The sequence below is a fragment of the Plutella xylostella genome, chromosome 12 (assembly GCF_932276165.1).
Source record: "Plutella xylostella chromosome 12, ilPluXylo3.1, whole genome shotgun sequence".
NCBI lineage: Eukaryota > Metazoa > Arthropoda > Insecta > Lepidoptera > Plutellidae > Plutella > Plutella xylostella.
Genome location: NC_063992.1, coordinates 4,624,672 through 4,639,140, shown reverse-complemented (window position 1 = coordinate 4,639,140; position 14,469 = coordinate 4,624,672).

The following is a 14,469-nucleotide window of genomic DNA, read 5'->3' as shown; positions in this document are numbered from 1 at the left end:
CTGAGTTGTAAGATTTATGAAATAATTGTATTATTAATACTAAGTAAATAAACTCAAATAATTATTTTATACATTTAATCACAATAAATTTTCAAAATGGCGACCTCCCACAGCAATACACAACCTACATCTACGCAAGAAATTTTCTTTAAGTCGCCTATACGCTTCTCTGTTTCATTCAGATGTCACTTTTTGACAGATGTCACATTTTTGGGAAAAGTAACTTTTTTGACATGTTTAACTTTTTGACAGATGTCATATTTTTTACATTTGTCACTTTTTTGACTTAAAGAAAATTTCTTGCGTAGATGTAGGTTGTGTATTGCTGTGGGAGGTCGCCATTTTGAAAATGAATTGTGAGTAAATTTGTAAAAGAATTATTTGAGTTTATTTATTTATTATTAATAATACAATTATCTCATAAATCTTACAACTCAGACATAAACATTTTACTTCAATAATTAAAAAAAATAAAAAACCGACTTCAAAAAACCACTAAAATGTAAGAAATAATTTAAGGTTTACACAAATTCTACTCGTATGAGACAGTACAAATATACCTAAGCAGGAACTGTTCTTTTTTGATGTTGGTGCGGTGACAAAGTAATTTGAAGAAATATGGCACCAACTTCAAAAAAGAACAGTTCCTGCTTAGGTATATTTGTACTGTCTCATACGAGTAGAATTTGTGTAAACCTTAAATTATTTCTTACATTTTAGTGGTTTTTTGAACAACATACTAAATCGAGATTTAACACTAAATCTAGATTTAATATGTTTCTGCAAGTGGCTCTAAATTGTAGTTCAGACGACGACACTGGCACTTATTCGCTATCATAACAAATTATATAAACTTTATCTTGTGTATCAATAAAAACGGAAATTGCATGAAACAAAACAAGTCACGGGAGACCGTTGTAACGCATCCTATCAATATAAACTTTTTTTATCTCTATATAGATAAAGACGGGAATTGCAATATTATAAAACCGGTGCCAGACGACACTGCTTTGAAAACAGGTGATCGATACGGAAACACGAGACGAGACTCGTCATCGAAAAATACAGGGACGAGTGGGTCGTGAACTCTATTCATAACAACGTAACGTAGGTAATGCGCGAAAAGCAACGAAAGTCAAAATGTAACAATTAACTTTACTGTTAAAATCACCGTTAACCAGCAGTTATTGCCAACTCTACCAACCCGCAGTGGGCTAGCGTGGCCGTGGTGGTAAATGTTCCAAGCTTAGGAAGGTAGTTTAGACCTTGGAGATATGCACAAAAGTTCCACTCGAGAGAGCCAGGTGCTGGTACTTGCTAACATCCCCACAAAGAATAGATACAAAATTAAAATAAGAAATTATAATACTTTTTAATATTTTATGTAAATATTTATTGAAATTAATTTTTTTTAAATATTTAAATAAATTTTATATTTATATAATAATTTGATTTTTTATTTATTGTTGCATGCATCTAAAGTATTATTGTTGTTAGTTTTTACATTAATTAAGCTAATAAATCTAACTGTTGTGTGAATGTAGTAACTATGCTAAGGGAAAACTGCCTTATTTCACAAGTGACACACCAGATAGTTGCTTTTATTAACTTCAATCTTTAAGCTAACGAATGAAATATGCCAACCTACGCAATACAATATCTATACAGCAAATTTGCAAATTGCAACACCCTGTATATGTGTATGTACAATGAGGATGTGTATTAAAAAGAGATGGCGCTGGCGCTCAGTATGATGTATAGAGTATGACAAAAAAGTCCTCGAGATGGTACTCTATTCACAAATATTTATTTTTTCTCTATGAGTACACATCTAAAAATGTCAATTTATACCTACAGTGCGACAAACTTATCTGTTCCGGTGAGATCGAACGAAATTGATCCATATCTCATTACTTTCTAATGCATTATATATTGATATAGATTAGATGGGTTTATTAAAACCGCAAAGGCGAATTACCACTACAGCCAAACTTAAAATCTTATAGAATGGAGAAATATTAGATATTTACGTGAGCTCTCACCGGAACAGATAAGTTTGTGGCACTCTACTTAAAAATTTAAACAAAACTCAAACAAATTTATTAGCATCAACATTATAACTACCAAAGCACCAACTCATCGTTCATTTCTTTTTAATGAATTAATGACTATTGTTCGCAAAGAGCGATTAAAATAATGAAAAGTGTCATTATAAGTGCTATCAATTCATTCTCAGTGGTAACATTAGTGTTTTTACTGCTTGTTCGGGGATAATAATTTCGTTAGTAAAAAAATACTTGACTGTAGATAAATTTAGGTAGGTACTGGAGGATAAATAAATATGAATTGAAATTATTATTATCGATTTCAGTTAAAATACATATTTACAGGATTTTTTGATATGTTTTACTAATTTACTATGGATGATATATCTGGAAACAAATATTTAATAATTATAAATGATACTAATAATAATACATAATTAGGTACCGTTTATTATCATTAAGTACATTAATAAGTAATATCGTCATATAAGCCAAAAGCGTGAATCAGGGAGTGATTGTGAAAAATTTTTTCTACAACTTTTATATATTTAAGTAGGTACCTGTAAACCGTGTAAATGTACCTACGTATCGTGTGTGTACATATAAAACATGCTTGTATATGTATACCTTTCATTTTTTTGCATGGAGCGGAAAAATAAGAGGCTAGACTGCAAAACTTTGGAAAACTGAGCGAGTGTGGCTCACGGCTGAAAATCCAGAGATGTACAGTAGGCTGCAAGTAAAATGTGCTTTTCAGATTTTGCTCAAACTCCGCAATCTTTTACAGGATACCTCATCTAGGTAGATTATTTCAGTTTGTGTTGTATCCCGTATAATACCTACCTACATATATACTGAAAGTATAATTTGTTATTCTTATACATAATTTTCTAACTTAAACATACATATTTTAACTTATTTGTATTGTATTGAGTTCCATCACTTCCATCTGCCAGAAAAACATGTGTGCTTACATATAGTGTTTAACGATCTTACCACAAAAACTAGATTCACGCTGTAGTGTGTCCACTTTTTATAGCTCTTCCGTAAATCTTCCCTTACCTTATAAATTATACAACAAGCCTTTTCTTTGCGGCGTCAGTTCTGCCTGAGTTCGACTGTACAGCATCATGAACCACAAAACTCGCGTCTAAAACCTTTTCCTTATTACAATAATAATTGTTCAAGACCGCCTCAGCCGACTTTTAATTGATCCTCGAGGGCGACTTTACAGATAAAACTCGGCTATCTCAACTTTCTCTATTACAGTTTAAGAAAACCAAGCGTTTTGTTTAGGCGATAACAAAATGTTCATTGCGTCGCGGCTTCAGCGTTATGTGGCGGTAAATCTGTGCGGGGTTGTGGGGGGTGATTGGACAAAATATTTTGGTGTAAATTTCTCATCAGTAATTTAATAAATATTGGTAACATTCAATGATAAGCATAATTTAATATATTTTGTGAAAGATTAAAATGTATTTTTTTAGCATTAGATTAAAATTGTAAAGCACTCAAAATTTGGTCAGTCCCACTTGTAGCGCTGCTTTTAATAGTAGGTAGGTAGATATATGTATAACAAATGCTAAAACCGTTTAATCTCAAGTAAAACAATCAGCGGCGCCGTATTTATAATAAAACGTTTAGTGTTGCCACAAACTTTCACATTTTATTATGATCGTTATCGTAAAACAGCCGGGAAATTTTGCCTATTTAAAAGTTTCCCCTCTCTAGCAACCCGTTCGAAGATTTTCGCTTATAAAATTAAACTAAAACTTAGCAAAACAAATTGTTATGGGAATTAAGATTTGTTATTATGGGATTGTTCTGTTTGATTGTTTATTTTATATTATCTCTTAAGAGTCGTATAAAGTATGTCCCCAATGTTACAAATTTACTACGTTTTGATATAATATTTTTAAATAAAAATATAAGAAGTTATAATAGGTATTTATTATTTTATTAAGGGTAGCAATAAAACGAGTGACTGTAAATTACAGTTCTAAGTGTCAAAATTAATTAATTTGGGTTATAGAATTACTAAGTGAGCGACTGACTGCGAGTGACGAGAAATCAACAGGACAGCAACTTACAAACATTAATTTGAGTTACTTAAAATACAAAATGAGCAGCTTCATAATATTTGAGCGACCTAATATTTGTTTGAGTGTCAACGTTACGTCCTGCATTTTTTTCAATATTTGGCAAATGTATTTTTATACTGAGCGGCATTTTATCTTAAATGAAGTGTTTCGAATACAATAACCACTTTGAAAAATACACTAATGAGCAGAGTATAATGAGCTCACATTTAAAAAATAAAAATAATATGAAATAACTATTTGAAGAAACACTATTCTATTAGTTGAGAAATTTTATTATTGAAATATAAGGGTAATTAAATAAAACAATGTACTCCATAAAAATAAAGTAATATGCATGCATTTATTTCAATAAAATGAACAAAAATTATATATTATAATATCTTATAATAAGACGCTTCACTCAACTAAAAAAAAAACTTCTTATAAATACTAAGAAACATTGATAGGTATGAGGAGCCCTACTACTCATCGTCACTGGTAAATAAGTGCGGGCTTGGACTTATTGGGCCGGCCTCGTTTTCTTTTTTGTCCAATGGGTATCATTTTTGCTTCCAGTGGTGGTGTTGTTAGTTTGAGCCGAATTGCTAGCCCCAAAACGTGATTGCATACATATCTATTGAAAAATTCGGGACAGTCGCACGATCCTTTTTGCCAGTGCATTTAAAAATCTGTAGTTTTCATTAAAAAGCGTATCAAAATAAAAAACATAAGCCCTCAAATAGAATATCAGTAACCAATAATCATTAATAAAGCAGCATACAAAACTTTGCTCAAAGTGAACTTTTTAGTAGTTCGCTAAGTATAACCCCACTTAGAAAAATCGAATATATCTTAATATTGAAGTTGCCCTCTCTGTATTTCCAGTCGCTCACTTAGTAATTAAGTCGCTCGGATATTTTTTTTATATCTGAAATGGATTTGTCACAGTCCAGTTTTTGTAAGCTCGTACTGGATTTTATTATAAAACAATATTCGTCGTCAGTTTAGTTAATTTTTCGCTTACTCAAATTCATACCGCTCAAGTTATTAAAACTGTATGTCATCATCAGTCGCAAAGTTTTTTTTTGTTCGCTCGTTTTATAATTCCCCTTTTATTAAAGGTAAAGGCATATTGATATGATAGCTATCTTATCAATACATAATTATACATATAGTAGACACCACATCAACTATTGTAAAAAACATATTAAGTATAGGTATATGTATAATATCAATTGCAATAATTACCTACGGACAAATCGAAACTAATAATAATATAATAATAAATAAATCTTTTATTTATCCCATAAAAAGTGCACAGTACACATGATACCCCAAACAACACAGTTGTTTCTCGGGGTTACTTAACGCTCCTTAATTACTTATGTACATTCACAAAATTTTAGGTAGGTAGGTACTTATATCATGTTAACACTTACTTATGGTACTTAGCAACACTAAGATTAAGATCTAAATTTGCAAAAAATGGTTTTTTAGCGCAGTGTTTCTAGCTCTGATTTTATTTGGCATAACATCTTTTGTTAAAGTTACTACTTAAGTACGTTTAGTGCCAATTTCTCCATAGTCGGTTATCTAACCGACCATTGATGGTTTATCAATTATACGTCATCTCCATATAAAATTCTTGACAGATGTGTCAAAAGTCAACCACTAATACCTGGTTATGCTTTAACCGACTATGGAGAAATTGGAACTTAACATGCTATAGGTTTGTGTGCGTATAGAACCTGCAAATCGTTAGAGAGCATTTCCGCGCCCATTACGCGCCGCTTGTCCGACGTAAACACATAAATTCGCAAGAGGCTCTTCTAATTGTCTAACTTGAGCATCGATGTCTTCGGAATTCCCTGCCGTGCTTACTTAATTTATTGGTTTTCGAAAATATTGCCTGTCGGATAAATCTGTTATCTAGAAGGAATCGCAAGAAACAAACAAATAACATGGATAATTACAATGAGCAAAACTATATTGCTTCAAAACCGGATGTTTTTTAAGAGAAAACAGAATTTAGCGTCATTTCCATACCAAAGCGTGCCAATCAAAATGAAGGTTCGTCGGGATCAGGCCAGATATTCCTTCAGCAAATAGATCTCAGAGAATGGAACGGGCTGATGAAATATTTAAGTGCCAACGAAACTGTTGGATTGGAAACCAATTAAAAGAATCGCCGAGTTTGCCAATCCGCTGCATCAGTTCCTATTGTTCTTTCCAACACTATCTGAGCAGAGTACCTACTGCGACTGACGCGAGGGTGGGCTAGCTTAAAAGTGGAGATTAATAATAAAGAGGGAGAGCACCGCCACTGTCTGACCTTAAAATGCGATGGTATTTCTAAAGGCTGCCAACAATGAGCTGGTCAGAAAAGCCGTATTGATTTGCCATGTTATTGGCTCTCATCGAACACTTCAGATAAGTCATTGGAAGCAGTTATTCATTGGTGAATCATGTAAGCTTAAGTTTGTTTTAAATATCTTTTTGGTTTAAAAATTTCAATATTAATAGATAACTTTACTCAGCTTTAGATTACTGCTAAAATAACTTAAGCTTAGTAATTATTTAATACCGAAGTTGCCGGATCGAATTGGATGACGACGTTGAGCTAGACGACGTCCTATGTGATTCCTGCGAATGGTCATTTTCATTTCACACTTCGGACAAGATCGTCTGGTGTAAAACAAAAAACAACGTCAATGGCAGAGACAATGCAGTCCAAGTCAACCGATATGCGATAGTGCAGCGCTAAAAAGCAAACGTAAGCGTGGTACGGATCGTCAGTATCGTGACAATGACAGCTAAGCCTGAGCGGCCTAAGATCCTTTTACTCCTTTTATGTCCCCTGTATCCGAAAGCACACATACCCCGGCCGCTTTCTGACGACGTTATTTTTTAATCAAATATATCCCTGGAACGGGTGACGGCCGGACGGGTCACAATGCAAAACTAAAAGGAAAAAGTAACGGTCTTTTAAGCAAATAGAGGCGAGACGAAGTTGATTGGTTTCGTTACCGAGCCTGTTGATTGGCACGGACGTAAACAATACCGGTGCCCAATGTTTAAGTTGCGAGCGACAATTGAGACTCTCAACGATATATTTGAATGTGAACAACGCTTTGTAGGCGCTGTTTATTTTCAGTTTGCCAACAACTGCCGCGTTAGCGTTGTGATGCTACAAAGTTGTTTTTGGTAACAAAAAATACTTTGAGAGCGCTGTAAAAGCGTTAAAGTTAGTTTGTTATTCGAATTCGATGAACAAACATGTGACTCATATAAGTTTTTACATAATAATTTTTATGGCGTTTTATTTCTGTCAGGTCCACTATTTTAAAACGGCTCTTATTCTTAGATTCAACTTTTTTGTATTATTTCCCGAGCAAGCCGCGTCTCCCCTCATATTATTCACGGCGGAGTTACTAGGACGCTATAAATCAGGAGCCGCTCAGCCGCTATCGGGCGCGCGTCCATTAGTGCCCGCACTTGAATACCTCCTCGGCATTCTGCTATGCGGGTGATCGTAGGTAACAGGTACCAGAAACTTTTCTGAATAAACAACTAAATCAAATAAAGCGTTTTCTTGTGGCATACGTAGAGGTCGTTTTAAGAAGTAGGTAGTGGGCGTCTAATAGGTACTTATCAACGTATTAAATACAAAGAGACAGCTACAATATCCGTAAGGAAATTGCAACAAGATAAATGGTGGTCTTCCTGGGAGGCACACACGCAATCGCCGAAAACCTTTAAGATCATTGTTATTCGTTGCGTTGTAATGTTCCATCGATGCCGAAACATTAACTATTTCGCAAATAATGAATTTAAACTACGACTGGATGTTCCGAGGGATTTGTTGCGCTTTGGAAGGGTTTTCCCGTGGGATTTTTGGAAAAGTTGTCTATTAAATCATTCAGGGTGTCGGCTAACTTCGTGCCAAGCTTCGTTGTACCGATTTCGGATCACAGAATAATCAAGATAATTATTCTGAGTGTAGGTGAGCCTTAATATTGATATCGGCGAGTTGAGGGTAGAGGATAATATCCACGTAAGCGAGCAGCGCGTGGGCACTTTTCACTTTTGTGTGAGCAGCCGTGGTGAGCAGGCGGTCAGATTGAGGGGGTGATCGGTGCCGTGAGGACCATGCGCGTGGAGCCGAGGCGGAACACCGTGTGCGAAGCTAAGTGATCTTTCTATTTACTTTTTATCTCTCGTATATGTTATACACTTTATTTCTTGATGGACACTAACCCACGGCTGCATTTTCCATCACACTGGTATAGGGATTAGATAGGTACTTACACTAAAGGTCTTCTACCTCGCTCATTCAGTATTTAGCTAGCTAGAGAAAAAACCTACACATTACACATTCCCTAGCTTTGGTTCAACCTATTTTAGTTTAGGATAGGGACTTCTGGATAAATACAAATAGGCAGGTAACATCATGGTTAGGATGGGGAAAGTAGTTACTTTATCATAAATAATAAACTAAATAATATCTGAGGCTTATACCCAGCGGAGGGCAGGTACGGGCTGGTGATGATGATGATGATGATGATTATCAAAAAGCTAAAACCTGACAATGGATCTTACTTCAAAAATAGTAAATTCTTATCAAATGAAAAGTATACACCTACCTTCAAATTTGTTCTATGGTTCTTTGTTCAAATTATTGATTTTTCATTAGGTAAATAAATACTTCTGTAGAATCTATGCTATAGTAATTATTCAAAGAATAAAGTAGATACATACTTAAATAAACTTTTCAAAGATGATTTATAGTAGTATCCATATGGCAGAGAAGATTATTTGACTTTGAGTCTTACAACAAGTATCAGCGCAGGGAAAGAATTGATTAACGGAGGAACATACTCTAAGCCCCACTTGCGCAGACCTGGGTTAGCGAATTAACTCGGAGATATTTGACATAAGGAGGGTTAGATTATTAATTTGTCTTGCATCGCTGAAATATGAGCGCTAACCTTGGGATAAACTCTTAAATATTTAACCCCCCAATATTGAAGGGTTAAGACGCTAACCCGGCTTACGTCAAAAGAAAAGGTTTTTATCAATATTCTTGTATTCGTTGGAAATGTTTGATTATGATGATTAATTCATCATTCTTATATTTTTCCACTATCTAGCAAAGTAGCAAATGGTCCAACTTGTGAAATTAAGAGCACGATGGTGTGGTTACATACATTTATATGCTCACGACTATGACTGTAATGTAGTTACTCAGAGGTGACTCACCCACTTTTCGCTGTACATTTTTGTACTCACGTGATAGGTCGCGAGCCGTATCGCCGTTTTTGAAAGAGTACAATGCACTTTAGGGTACACATCTAGATCACGATGTTTTTTTCACCGTAAGAGCTATGGTATACATTTTTGGAGATATTGCGTAGAGTAGGTAGAAAATAATACTCAGAGTGGACAGAATAATGATAATTTATTTACAGAAAATAAGCCTACTTATACGCGCGGTGCTAACTTAAATACTCGTGGCGTTGGGAATGCACGGGGACTCGTTCCTTTTCTGCGCTGTCGGAGGCTCTCCTCTCCGAGCTGCCGCGGTGACGGTGGTGGTCGCTGCTGCTGCTTGCTTGAGCTTGCTGAACAGTTATTTTCGGAACTCCCTCTTTGTTTCCAGAAACAGCTCTTTTCAGGGCTATCTTTGCTGTTATCTAAAGCACAACTTGCAACCGCGATGTGTTCAATAAAATCAATACTTGCTGTTGTTATTGGTTGAGTATTGCTTGCTGGTACGGTTAGATTGAAGAGAGCTGCTTATGATAAGGTTCTTGAACGTTTTGTGGTAAGTAGAATGTGTGGTAGTAAGTTGCCACACATTGTACTTAAATTCCATAGAACTCATTGGTATGTCTGCGCTAGGATCCAAACACGCATCTTTTGTGTAAGAAGCAAGCGCTTACCCGACTGAGCTACCGCCGCTTCTTTTCAATTTTTTATCATTTTCGCAATGTATATCTACAAGGAAATCACAAATATGACACTTTGTTTGTAAACAAAATACAAATTACTGACAGATTGCGAAAATGGAAATCGAGAGAGATAGTTTTATCCAAAGACGTGAGGTGAAAACGAGATAGAAGACAATGTTTTTTTACGGCAATAGAAACTTGGTCCCTTTCAGCCTGGAACGGGACATAGATTCACAGAGTGCAAAAAGAAACGTCAGGTTAGCTAACTCAGGGTTATTTTCCATTAGCGCAATCAAAAGTCCGGGTTAAAATTTTACAAAGTTAACCCTGAGTTAGTTACCTCTGAGTTTATATTTTTAACCCTGTGATCCACGCAAGTGGGCCTAAAGGTGTCAAGATATCACAAATAAGGGTTCTAGATACTTATTTTAAATCATTTCTGATCCTATATTGCTCAATAAATACAAATAGCTTGAAGGTAGATCAGATTCCTGTCCAATTTCCATATTTTCAGAAAGTTATGTAAATTCTAACCAACAGAAGTATTTGTTTCCTTGTTAAAGCAATAAATTCTTATGTAAAAAAGGATAGCAAGGATATAGTAGGAATAAAGTTAGCTAGGATATATTTATTACAACTATTTATAATATATTTGAATAAGATTATATAATATTCACTATTTCATAATAATTATCCTATATTCCAATAAGATCAAAGAATATTCACTATTTCATGTTATATATTTAATCTTTTAAAATAATACCTAAATCACTTCCCACTTGGCTACAAAATTAGAGTCATATTATTATATTTTCAAATACTTATCTATTATGAAATTCATGATTTAATAAAGTTACTATAGTATAAATTATTGAACTATTCTAGTTTCAGTTTATTTATGATTATAAATAAAATTGTCCCCTTAGCTTTGATAACATGTATTCATGTTGATTTATTTACATGAACAAAAAAGACAAACCATGTAAATATATTTAAGTTAGGAGCAAGGGAAGTGATTAATAAGTTGGTCGGAGGAATGTCCAAGTCAATGGTTGTGTTCCACGAGGGCTCCGATTGAATATTTGCTATTATTATTTATCTAATTTAGAGTCTTATATATTGATTCAATCGGGTGTAGTGATCAAGGCCTACAAAGCGTATGGAGGGGCTTCCCTTATTAACCAACACCAAAAAACATTATTATCTATTTTATTATCTTTATGTACTTACCTGTAAATATGTATTTATCGTACAAATAAAAGTTATACATTAAAGTTGTAGTATATAGGTCAATAATTATAGGCAGGTAGGAAGTATGTAATCAGTTCTAGGTCACAGTTTTATTTAATTCACTATTCTTTCGTTTATTGGGTTACAACACAATGTAGGGGTTCACTGGATGTTTCATGGCCAATTCAAAGCAGTATTTGTTTCAATCTTATTTCACTCAGGTTAGTTTTGTTGGGTGTTTTCAAATATCTTCTTAGTAAATCCGTTAGGTAGGAGTTAAGTAGGCAGGAGGTAGGGCGAAACGTTACAGCGTACTGATTTGTTAAAGCCAGCTATTTCATTAAACCGATTTAAACAGCCGAGAATTTATTAAGGGTTTTTAATGTCGGCCGTAGATTATTTTTGTATCAAAATTATGCACACTCGAATGGCTAGACTTGGAATAAATTTATTATAAAGCGGTGGTCGAGAATTTTGGGTCGCTCATTATAACGTATTTATGTGAGGAGATAAAAATATTAGGGACACGGCTAATCGAAAACGGATGAACAGACCCAACAACCCCTGCTTGAGTGAAAGACTGCTCATGTGATACAAAATTTACTTTAGTTGTTTTTCACTACAATAATGTTTTCCTCAAAATCTTGTTAGGATTTCAAGGGTCTTAGGTAAATATTATTATTGTTAATCATATTATATTTTCCTGACTATGTGTGCTATAGAAAGAATCTTAAAATAATAAGATTGACATCGAAATCACAATGACTCTATGTACTACAAGAACAGCAGTCAAAAGTAAAGTGATTAGTCACAACAAGGTGCCAAAAAGACAAGCCAGGGCTGCCCATGACAGTTTTTAAGAGCTTTAAATTAATTTCCCGCGATTTTCTTTAAGAAGTTGTAACTTGCCAAGTGGGGATAATACGATGATATATAAAAAAAGGTCCCCGTGAGCTGGGGTCCCTAATAAATTATACCCTCGATAACAATGGGATTTTTCGCCGGGCCCTTTGTTGCTACTTTTGATATCACCTGAACGCGTATCCAAAACAAAAAAAAAGTGAGGCGAAAAATTTCAAACTTCCAGAAATGTTTTCGGAGTTTTGTCGTGTTTTGATAATGAGTGTGTCGTTTTAATATTAATAACGGTCGTTTGGACACAATTTAAATATATTTTTATACTTTATGCGGTAAAAAATTACCGTGGGTACTATAGAACAAAATATTATTATAATGGTCATAAAAGAAATGATAATACACCCACGGGCAATGAAAAAGTCTCAGAGACATATATATGGAACTTCAATGGCAGTTAGAACTTTTTCATTGCTCGTGAATGTAATAAAGAGATATTATTTTTGTAGTACATACTTAATTGAACATAGATTGTATGAAAATAAAGTAACAAAACTACGCAAAATTAACGTCATTAAAACACAGGGTGTCGCCGGCAAAAACTGACCCCAGCGCAATCTACAGCAAGTTAGGTAAGTACATACAACTAACGTGAATGGGAAAATGGACAAAAAAAAAAACCACATTGCTTGTTTATTTTATAAATTTTAAAATATTTAAATCCACATTAAAAAGTAAGTTTATATGAAATTACTTACTTTAATGTGGAGTTTAATTTGACATTTAACAAGCAAGGAGGGTAAATCATGAAAAAATATAGGTAGGTTATAATTATATTTAAAATGCTTACACTTCGCTTCTCTATTGGAATGGAAAATTTGTATTCGTATTCGTAGTTTGAAACTGTAAAATCAGGCGCAACTATCAGCCATTACAACGACGATTCAATAACCTTCACGTCTCTGCAACGACACTAGCGCCCCCATTCCGACAAACTTAGACATCTGCAGCTATTCCGATATCCCCCCTGCAGGCGATCGCCTTGTCGCCACGAAGTGCCGAGTGGCTGGATAAATGAGAGGTCGTTTTTTGTCGCAACTAACGCGTTTTACCTCCGGAGTCCGATCATATCGGCCACTCGCCGGCGTAATGTCCGCGCGGATTATTGCTATATAAATTGTCCGCAGTTCGCCCATTCGATTGGCTAGGGCTGGCACAACGTAAAATAATTATGAAAATTGCAAAGGCAAAATATTTATTTAATCAAAAAATATATTATTTAGATAAATAAGTTACAACTGCGGTTCTATTAAGATAGTTTTTTCACGATCACCAATTACCTACACTACAGGGTCATCATCGTCAGACCGTGAACTTCTCACACACTCAGATCACTGTCTGACTTAAATTATTAAAAAACCGTAGCCATTTATTTTTTTACCAAAAATCTTTAACCGCATTATAGAGCGCAAAAAAACTACAGCCCTAATGATTCTCCAGCAGTCCACATATCCACTGAGTCCCCAAAGGAGCATTTAACGATATTAGGGCGTTATTTTTTATAGTTGGGACAAAGAGCTTGGCGGATGAATTTGAGGAAGTAGCCGTTCTGCCGACTCACACTCGCGAGATCAATTGTTATGGCTTAGCTATCTTTTGTCAATATGTCGGACCTTCCATTGGAATATACCTACCTACTGTGTGTAGTTTCAGAGTTATGTTTCCTCTAGCCATCGGGTTTACTAGCCTTCGGACCACATCCTATACAATACAGACATCGAATTTGTAGAGATTTGTATTCGGAAAAATTTGTAATTATTTAGTAAATTTAGTAGATTTTGTTCATATTACCACGGCCATGTCATAATTTCGACGTGGTAATATGAACGAAAAGAATAATACCTCTATATGCATCCCACCACTTATTAGCGATGTTTTTTCAGGTTATTTGCCCTGTTAATGAATACAACAAACAGTTGCCAATAAAATCGCCATATTGTGTCACAGATAATTGAGAAGTCCTTGCTTTCGCGCAACTACCGAATGAAATATTCACACGACAATCGCAGTGAAATACTGAAAACGATCCGAAAATCGACTGTTGTTTTACTTGACTACGACATGAAAAATTCAGCGACTTAATCGCGGGTTGATTCGATTCGCTGAATCGAATCGCATTCTCGATGTTTACTCCTTAATTCGTTTTGGAATTGCAAATAAAACCTGGTCTATCGAAGCTATACTGCGAAAAACAATGGGATATTTTCAACCATCCATAACAAACAACCATAGATTATAGATGACTTC